This window comes from Momordica charantia (genome assembly GCF_013281855.1).
Source record: "Momordica charantia cultivar OHB3-1 chromosome 7 unlocalized genomic scaffold, Mcharantia_2.0 BLBB01000007.1, whole genome shotgun sequence".
Lineage (NCBI taxonomy): Eukaryota > Viridiplantae > Streptophyta > Magnoliopsida > Cucurbitales > Cucurbitaceae > Momordica > Momordica charantia.
In genome coordinates this window covers 8,981,936-8,992,650 of record NW_028275165.1, presented here as the reverse complement: position 1 = coordinate 8,992,650, position 10,715 = coordinate 8,981,936, and the positions used below count along the sequence as shown (strand labels likewise).

At 43.4% G+C, this 10,715-nt stretch overlaps 1 pseudogene; it reads left to right on the top strand.

Moving 5' to 3' along the window:
- The first annotated feature begins 830 nt into the window (after nucleotides 1–830).
- Nucleotides 831–9,182, top strand: LOC148210269 (uncharacterized; annotated as a pseudogene).
- Nucleotides 9,183–10,715: the final 1,533 nt, after the last annotated feature.

Sequence of the window (10,715 nt, the reverse complement as noted above, 5' to 3'; positions counted from 1 at the left end):
TTCGGGTTGTTGTGGGTTTTATTTGTTTTACTAAAGTGTAATTTTGGGGCTTCTTGTTTTGGGCCATTGTGTTTTTTAAGTTGGACCTCCTTTAAAAATTGGGGATTGAGCTTTTAGTTTTAAAACAAACTAAAAAGAAAAAGGAATTAAAACAAATCAAACCATACACCCCTTCATCTTTTCATCTCCTTCCCATTCCTCAAACCCTAGCTACCACCCCCGCCCCATTGTGGTTTCATTCCCGCTGGCCACTATTCGGCGGTCATTGACAAGCAGCAGTAGCATACAACAGTTTTGGCGGCGGCGGCAACTTAACTGAGCAACAGAGATGTGACGCCCGAGAGGAGGGGTACATGAATGAATCGATACCACATCCGAATGAGAGGGATCTTGAAATTGTTAAAGAATGGTCAATAAAGGGTTAAAAAGAATTGATAGTCACTACCTATACCAACAAGGTGCACCTTCCTGTTCGGTGGCTCAATCGTAAGAACTCCAAAGTTAAGCGTGCTTGGCTTGGAGCAATCTTAGGTTGGGTGACCTCCTAGTTGAACTAGCATACTTAGGAGTAGTGATCTCGGTCGACCTCCTCGTCATCACCAGGTACGCTTCATGCTCGTCCTTGAGAGCTTATACATTTCCCATGATTTACTTGTGCGCTGAAATTTTCTTATCAGTTTTTGTTGCCGCTCTGTTTCGCTAGACATAGAGTGTTTATTAAGCGTACCAAATAGAATGTGGTGGACTTTTTACTATTATGGGAGTTTCGACTGCCACTTTTCCTTTCAGTTTTTGCGTGGAGTATCGTGCTAACGTCTTACCGAAATTTTATGCCGTTCTTCCAGACAATGCTTCCCCGTCGTAGTATGAGATTGCGAGCTGACACCGACCCCGCTCCCGGAGGTGAGAACGGAGCGGATCCACCGCCCCCTCCAGTTAGGAACCAGGCAGGAATAGTCCCTCCATTTCCTCCAGCAGCAGCTCGAGAGCGGGCAGATCCTGCAGTTCCTCAGGTGAACCCCCAATTGGCATTGCTTGTGGAGGCCTTGCAAGCAGTGATCAGTAACGCCGCAGGGGTGGGCGGGGTCCAAGCTCCACCACCCCAACACCTTCATACACCCCAGAGCGAGGCTCGCTTCATCAAGGATTTCATGCGCTACGGACCCCCAACCTTTGACTGTGAGAGTGAAAGAGCGACTGCAGCGGAAGAGTGGATCAGAGAGTTGGAAGCCCTTTACGCGTATCTTGGTTGCGATGACCAATTCAAGGTGAAGGGCGCGGTTTTTATGTTGAGGGGCGAGGCCCTGAACTGGTGGGACTCAGTAGCAGCGGCAGAGGATCATGCGAATGTACCAATTCCGTGGGCAAGGTTCAAGAACTTGTTGTACGACTACTACTATCCGGAGACTGTGAAAGACATGAAGGAGGCAGAATTCTTGCATCTAGTCCAAGGAACATTATAGGTGGCACAGTATGAAAGGAAGTTCACGGAACTCTCCCGTTTCGCTCTAGAGTTGATTCCCACTGAGGCATTAAAGATCAAGAGGTTTGTTAAAGGCTTGCGCAAGGGAATCAGAGGCCCGGTGGACCTCCAGCGACCCACCAACTATGCTGAAGCGGTTAGGGGCGCCTTGGTTATGGATAAGGATGTTTCCAACAAGGCCTCACCCCTGCCAGAGGTCGGATCATCTTCAGGTGTGAAAAGGAAGTTGATAAGAAAACAATAGCCAATTGGATCTAAGAACCCTTATGGTTATGCAAACCCCTAGATCACAAGTGCTAAAACCCCCAAATCAAGATGATGTCAACCCAAGGAAGAAGTTAGAACGGATTTACCTTGATGATCAATATCAAGAGTAGAGAAAACTTGTTTCTAAACTCAAGATTCGAACCACTTCACAAGATAGCTTGATCAAGGCTACTTGAATGATTCTAGCATGCAATTCTAAAACACAAGAAATTCAAAGGAAAAGCTCATGGCTCAATAAGCTTAAATTTCATTATCTCAAAACTCAAATCTCAAATCTGTCTTTTTTCCAAGGGAACAAGCTAGGCTATTTATAGCCTCCAAAACAACCCTTCGAGTAACCTAAAAGAATTATAAAGGTTGTAACTCCCTACTACATCAATACCATAACCACCACTAACACAAATAAAACTTAAAACACATAAATGCAAAGGTTTAAAACTGAAAATACAATTAAACATGCTTTAAATCCGAGAATGAAACTCCTCCACCATAAAACCAAGAGTTTGTAACCCTTCAAGAGTGAATGAATTGGAGTTTGAACTACTTTCAAGTACTTTGAAGTCTTGTTCATTTAATGCATCTTGAGTTCAACTTAGACTTCCATTAATGCAACTTGAGTTTGTAGTAAATGAAGTTGGACTTGTTCTTGAATTAATTCAATGCAACTTGAGGTTGCCATAAATGACACTAGAGTGCATTTAATGCAACTCCAATTTGTTGTCAACTTGGACATAGGATTCTCCAACAACTTCCTTTAACTCTTGAAGACTAAGACACTTTGGTTCATATCATCCTCCCTGTCTTCAAAAGGATTCGTCCTCGAATCAAAAGAATCTCCTACATCAAATGGACGAAAATCAACAGCATTGAATATGTAATTTTCATCGAACTTGCCGTGTAGAGCACTCTTAAAATCATCAAATGTCAAATTTATAGCTCTACATGGGTTCTTCTTCAACTTCTTTCCAAAAGAAAAGCGATCCTTCCAATAGTGTCTCCAAACCCAATCACCCGGCTTGAACATTGTATACTTCCTTCCATGAATGAATTTAGAAGCAAATTGGGACTTTTGCTTCTCACAAGATGCTTCAGCCTTGTAGACCACATGTTGACTGTCATTTTGTACTTTGGAAGCAATCTTTGGTTCAATCCTCTCAATGAGTGTTCTAGCCTCCTGTAAAAACTCAAGGGAAACACTAGACCAACATGGTTTAAGCTCTCCCGTTAGATAACAAACGCCTTTGTACAAAAGATCAAGAATGTTTTGTTTGGAAAATAAAACATAGTTGACATCACAAACTTTTTCAAACAAGCTTACATTCTTGGCTTTTCTCTCATTTTTCTCTTTAGGCTACAAACTAATCTCATGCTTTTCTCTCACACAAGATTCTTTTTCAAACAATTCACATGCTTTGGCTAGAGTGTGATACGAATCCATTTGTGACCAATTACATATATCAAATGAGCAATTATTACAAGAAAGGCAAGGAAGATTCAAGAGGCTTTCACACTGCACCTTCAAAAGCTTGTTAATGCACAAGAACCAACAAAGAGTTTTGAGCCCGAATTTATTCATAATGTTACTTCAATGAGTCAAGAAGAGAATGGAGCAAAGATGGCACGAGAAAAGTTGTCTATTTTGAGAGATGGCACGGAGGACAAAAAAAGTGTGCAGATTCGTGAACAGGTGCCTTTGCAGATTGCACCTCTTTGGAGTTTGTGAAGTCAAAAGTTGTCAAACCATATTCAAATGTGAAGCGCCTCCTACAGCACATAGATAAGACCATTTGAAGCATGACTACGTTTTCTGATCCGCATTTAAGTGTCTATAATGATGTGCAATCAAGTTTTAATTTGCATGTCTTATTTTCTACAATTTGCATTAAGTAGTATTTTGAAAAACTTTTGGTGTTCTTATGTTGAACGACCATTTGGCCTATTTAAAGGCTTGTAATGCTCTTGTTATGAAACTTAAGATTAAAACATATTGAAATTCAAGAACTTTTGTTCCTTAACACTTTTGGTGTTGCTTCTTTCAAATCTTGCTTTAGGTTTGATGTTAAACCGATTCATTGGATTAGTCTAGATCAAGCTAATTCTGGAGTGAGTCGTCTTAGGATCTAGAAGTGACCATCGTAGATTCTAAGTCCGATCTAAGAGTGATTCATCTTGTAACCTTACTCTTGGTTGGAATCATTCGGTAAGTTAGTCGTTTTTGTGAATGTTTGCAAGGATCCTAGAAGGACCTCTAGCTTTGTAAACACGAGCAACCTTGGCGCTTATCATTTGGTATCAGAGCATTGGTCGACATCCTTTGGCCGGCTCTAGAGGTGAAATATCTTTACTTTGTCTAATTTTATATTCTGTCATTTTTTCTTTTTTCGAAAGTAGTTCTTACAAAGTGTAACAAGACATACTACAACTTGCCTTGAAATTCTTGTCTTTTTTGCTCTCGGATTATTAGCAAAGAAAAAAAAATAGAAGCAAAAGAGAAAAAAAACAGAAGCAAAAGAAACAAAAATCAGTAGCAAAAGAAAGAAAACAGTAGCACAAAAAAAAAGCATTCGAAGATCCGAGGCACATGAAAAGTTCTTTTCATTATGTTGTGTTTTGTTTAAATTATCAAGTTTTTTATCCTAAGATTGAGTTGCTGTAGTCTTAGTTTGTGAGAGTTGATCATTGAATTAGTTATATCAAGCCTTAAGCAAGATTGCACCAAAATTTAAGTCAACCCTTACATCTTTGACCTAGTACCAAAAGCCTACCCTCGAGTGATAAACACGAGTGTCCTTGAGTGAAATCCTAGTGAGAGGAGTGGAAAGGTCCTTATTTTGTTATTTTATTTTTCTAACAAAATGTCACAGGGAGTACCGCAAGATCCTACTATGGCCATTCTTCAATCAATTCAAGGTATGGTGGAAATGATGAGGGAAGATAGGCAGGAAAGAAGGGTGCAACAACGAAGAGAAGAACGAGTCTTACAGGAAGATGAAGGTATGTTTGACTTCGATGTACAAAAAGAACAAGTTGGGAGTAGAGGAAGGAATAACTTTGCCAACATTATGCAACCGAGGAGATGGGAAAGAGTAAATGAAAAGAGAGATGGTGGAGCTCAACTCAAAATTCCACCATTTAGTGGAACGGCGGACCCCGATGCTTACTTGCGATGGGAAAGGAAGATAGAACGTGTATTTCATTGCTCTACATATAGTGAAAATAAGAAGATGAGACTTGTCATTGCCGAATTCATTAATCATGCTAATGAATGGTATCAACATCTCAAATCCGAGAAAAGAAGGAAAGATGAGGATCAAATAGAAACTTGGGAAAAACTCAAAGAAGCCATGAGAATGAGGTATGCTCCCAAACATTATAAAAATGATTTGAAAACTAAACTGCAAGCTTTGAGGCAGGGAACAAAAAGTGTTGATGAGTATTATCAAGAGATGTGATTTTAATGGAAAAAGCACACATTCGAGAAGAAGAGGAAGAAACCATGTCTAGATTCCTTGGAGGTTTGAATCTGGAAATTGTTCATCATATTGATAGAAATCCACCACCTTACTTGGAAGATATGTATCACCATGCTATCAAAATTGAAGATCAATTGAGGAAAGAAGAGGAGCATTCCAAATGGAATGAATTCATGCAACCAAAAGGGAATCTGAAGACTAAGGCATTGTGATCTGATGTCAACCCAAGGAAGAAGTTAGAACGGATTTACCTTGATGATCAATATCAAGAGTAGAGAAAACTTGTTTCTAAACTCAAGATTCGAACCACTCCACAAGATAGCTTGATCAAGGCTACTTAATTGATTCTAGCATGCAATTCTAAAACACAAGAAATGCAAAGGAAAAGCTCATGGCTCAATAAGCTTAAATTTCATTATCTCAAAACTCAAATCTCAAATCTCTTTTTTCCAAGGGAACAAGCTAGGCTATTTATAGCCTCCAAAACAACCCTTCAAGTAACCTAAAAGAATTGTAAAGGTTGTAACTCCCTACTACATCAATACCATAACCACCACTAACACAAATAAAACCTAAAACACATAAATGAAATGTTTAAAACTGAAAATACAATTAAACATGCTTTAAATCCGAGAATGAAACTCCTCAACCATAAAACCAAGAGTTTGTAACCCTTCAAGAGTGAATGAACTGGAGTTTGAACTACTTTCAAGTACTTTGAAGTCTTGTTCATTTAATGCATCTTGAGTTCAACTTAGACTTCCATTAATGCAACTTGAGTTTGTAGTAAATGAAGTTGGACTTGTTCTTGACTTAATTCAATGCAACTTGAGGTTGCCATAAATGATACTAGAGTGCATTTAATGCAACTCCAATTTGTTGTCAACTTGGACATAGGATTCTCCAACAACTTCCTTTAACTCTTGAAGACTAAGACACTTTGGTTCATATCAGAAGTTCCCTTCGACTTATGCCGACCCGGTATTGAGAGCACCCCAGCGCCAGGCTCAACACCAGGGCATGCCGCCAGTATGCCCCACCTGCAAGAAAAGACATACGGGGCAGTGCTGGACGGGAAGTAAGGGTTGTTTCAGGTGCGGAAGAGAGGGGCATTTTGCAAGGGAATGTCCCATGTCGGCCGCAAATACACAGAGGTTGGGTCAGAGGATTCCACCACCAGTTTCGACGCAGGGAAATAACCAAAGGGCTCGTGTCTTCGCACTTACTCGCAAGGAAGCAGCGGATGCCGAAACGGTGGTCACAGGTATTTCTTCTCATTTTTTTTGGGCTTTGTGTGTGAGCGTATGTCCTTATCTTTGCATTGTGATCCAGGTACTGTTTTAGTCCATGACGTGCCTGCGTATGTATTGTTTGATTCGGGGTCGAGCCACACCTTCATCTCTTCTGCGTTTGTTCGTCAGGCAACCCTCGAATTAGAGCCGTTAGGGTTTTTGTTGTCGGTTTCTACACCATCAGGGTCGATTTTGATTGCTAGCCAAAAGGTGAGGGCAGGTGAGTTGTCTTTTGATAATCAGACTCTAAGGGCAAGACTGATCCAGCTGGACATGCGAGATTTTGACGTTATTGTGGGCATGGATTGGCTAGCTACCAACCAAGCCAACATTAATTGCTTGAGAAGAGAAGTCTCCTTCCAACTACCTTCGAGTCGGAACTTTACTTTTAAAAGGGTTACGGGTAGAGTCCCAAGGACAGTATCAGCGTTGAAGGCAAGATGCCTGTTGCAGAATGGAGCTTGGGGATATTTGGCCAACGTCGTCGACGTTAGTAAGACTCCACCTGGTATCGACTCCGTTCACGTGGTCAGAGAGTTCCCAGATGTGTTCCCCAATGACCTTCCAGGGCTACCCCCTGTTCGTGAACTGGATTTTTGTATCGATTAACCACTCAGGACAGCTCCCATTTTGAAGGCACCGTACCGCATGGCTTCAGCGGAACTTAAGGAGCTTAAGGTTCAGCTGGAAGAACTCTTAGACAAAGGCTTCATTCGCCCGAGCGTGTCTCCTTGGGGTGCCCCCGTGTTGTTTGTGAAAAAAAAGGATGGATCTATGCGACTTTGTGTTGACTACCGAGATCTGAACAAGGTGACAATAAAAAATAGGTACCCCCTTCCTCGCATCGATGACCTCTTTGACCAACTAAAAGGAGCAAGGGTGTTCTCGAAGATAGACCTACGATCGGGGTACCATAAGTTGAGAATTAAAGACGCCGATATACCTAGGACAGCCTTCAGAATCAGGTATGGGCATTTTGAGTTTACCGTTATGTCTTTCGGACTCACTAATGCCCCTGCGGCATTTATGGATCTCATGAATCGAGTTTTTAAGGAATTTTTGGATCTGTTTGTGATCGTGTTTATCGACGATATTTTGATTTACTCCAAAACGGAAGAGTAGCACGAAGGACATCTACGGCAGGTCCTTACCGCTTTGAGGAAGAACAGCCTGTACGCGAAATTCTCGAAATGTGAGTTTTGGCTGGTTAAGGTGGCTTTCCTTGGCCACATAGTCACCAGGGAAGGTATTGCTGTGGACCCGGCCAAGGTGGAGGCGGTCAGTGGTTGGCCAAGGCCTCGCACAGTGACAGAAATCTGCAGTTTTCTCGGCCTAGCCGGCTATTATAGAAGGTTCGTCCAGGATTTCTCTCGGGTGGCGGCACCGTTGACTCAGTTAACCCGCAAGAATGCTACGTTCGATTGGAACGACGAATGTGAGAAAAGCTTCCAAGAACTGAAAGAGCGTTTGGTCATGGCCCCAGTGTTCACAGTACCGGATGGGTCAGGAAGTTTGGTGGTGTACAGTGACGCTTCACGAAGGGGCTTAGGTTGCGTTCTGATGCAGCAGGGAAAAGTCATTGCCTATGCCTCACGTCAGTTAAAGGTACACGAGCTTAACTATCCCACCCATGACTTGGAGCTTGCTACGGTAGTTTTCGCCTTGAAGATATGGAGACACTATCTTTATGGGGAAAAGATTCAGATCTTCACCGATCACCAAAGTTTAAAATATTTCTTCACTCAGAAAGAACTTAACCTCAGGCAGCGGAGGTGGTTAGAACTGGTAAAAGACTACGACTGCGAGATCAATTACCATCCGGGTAAGGCAAACGTGGTGGCCGACGCACTCAGTAGAAGAGCAGCAAGCGTAGCTCCTCTGGTAGTACCTCCTGGACCAGTGTTAGATGAGTTGGACCGTTCGGAGGTAGAGTTAGCGGTGGAAGATGTTTCGGCAGTGCTGGCTCAACTCTCGGTCAAACCCACCCTAAGACAACGAATCATCACTGCACAAAAGGGAGACTCCAGTCTGAGCAAGGGTTTCGGGATGCTGGGCCAAGGAGATTTTTCCCTTTCGAAAGATAAGGCCCTGCTCTATCAGGGGAGACTGTGCGTACCAAGAGTTTTTCCTTTAAGGAGGGGTTTACTAGCCGAGGCTTATAATACCCCATTCTCGGTGCATCCTGGAAGTACCAAGATGTATAGAGATCTTAATAGACACTATTGGTGGCACAATATGAAGTGTGAGATTGCTCAGTTTGTTAGTAGCTGTTTGACGTGCCAACAGGTGAAAGCCTCCAGACAGAGGCCCGCCGGGTTGTTGCAACCTTTAAGTATACCGGTGTGGAAATGGGATGACGTAGCCATGGACTTCATTACAGGGTTGCCGAGAACGGCTAAAGGTTTCACAGTGATTTGGGTGATTGTGGATCGCTTAACAAAGTCTGCGCATTTCATACCAGGCAAAGCCACGTATTCAGTAGAAAGGTGGGCGGAACTTTATCTGCAAGAAATTGTTAGACTCCATGGCATACCAGTGACCATAGTGTCAGATCGGGACTCCCGTTTCACGTCAAGTTTTGGTGGAGTTTACATAAAGCTCTGGAGACACGACTCGATTTCAGTACGGCGTTCCACCCCCAGACCGATGGTCAGACCGATCGTCTGAACCAGGTCCTGGAAGATATGTTGAGGGCTTGCACATTGGATTTCGGTGGTTCTTGGGACAAACACCTGGCAGAGTTTGCATACAACAATAGTTATCAGGCGACCATTGACATGGCCCCATATGAAGCGTTGTACGCGAAAAAGTGTAGGTCGCCGGTGCATTGGGATGAGGTCGGTGAGAGAGTCCTGTTGGGACCAAAATTGGTACAAGAAACTAATGTTGCCATCCAAAATATTAAAGCAAGAATGCAGACGGCCCAAAGCACACAGAAGAGTTACGCTGATATTAGGCGAAGGGCATTGGAATTTGAGGTCGGTGACCACGTTTTCCTTCGTGTGGCACCAGTGAAAGGAGTCCTACATTTTGGTAAGAAGGGAAAACTCAGTCCAAGATTTATTGGTCCTTTTGAGATCTTGGAGCGCATCGGACCGGTCGCTTACCGGTTGGCCTTGCCACCGTCATTAAGCGCAGTGCATAACGTGTTCCACGTGTCCATGTTGAGGAAATACGTCTATGACCCTTCCCACGTCTTGGATTACGAACCACTGCAGGTAGATGAAACATTGTGCTATGAAGAAGTACCCATTGGGATCGTAGCAAGAGAGACCAAAGTGCTGCGGAACCGGGTGATTGATTTGGTGAAGGTCTTGTGGAGGAACCACCAAATAGAAGAGGCTACCTGGGAGAGAGAAGATGAAATCAGGGCCCATTATCCTGAATTGTTCGAGCAACGAAATTTCGAGGACGAAAGTTTTTGAAGGGGGAAAGTCTGTAACGCCCCGCGTTACTCAGGTTAGCTTGCCCCGAGTTCCGGAAAATTTTATAACAAAATAGATTTTGTTTATTGATTTGTTTATTTATTTCATTTTTTATTTTATTTGACTCATCAGTGATCTTTATTTAATCTAAGTGTGGCATCTCGGCTAGTGTGTATTGTTACAGATTTAGTGGTGAGTTAGTAGCGTGTAGTATTTATTAAGTTATGGTTTAGTACGGATTCCGCTATGTGACACTTGCTCTGGGCCATTGGACCAACTACGAAATTATATTATTGGTTTTGTTAACAATGAGTGATTGGGTAAGTGGGCCTTAAACAAAAGAAACTAGCCCAAGTGAGTTATATGTTGCAAAATAAAAGAAAAAGGGGAATTAAAACAAAACAACCCTAGCCCATCTTGTTCTCCTTCCTCATCTTCTTCCACCCTTCCCTTTCATTTGAAGCCGCCAGCCCCCCCCCCCCCATCCGGATTTCCTTCTCCGACGAAGCAGCACCGACGACGGCCCCCTCAGTCGGACAGCAGCAGGCGCGGGCGTCGGCAGCAGCGGGTGCGGCGTCGGGCAGCAGCTGGCGCGGGCGTCGGGCAACAGCGGCGCGGCGTTGGGCAGCGGCAGACGGCGGCAGCCGGCGACGGGCAGCAGCGACGTACGACGGGCAGCGGCAGCGCGTGACGTTCGGGCAGCTGCAGGTGGCATCGATACACGTGAGGCTGTTTTCGCGGCGTCCCTTCTCCGATCCATCGAGCCTAACAACCT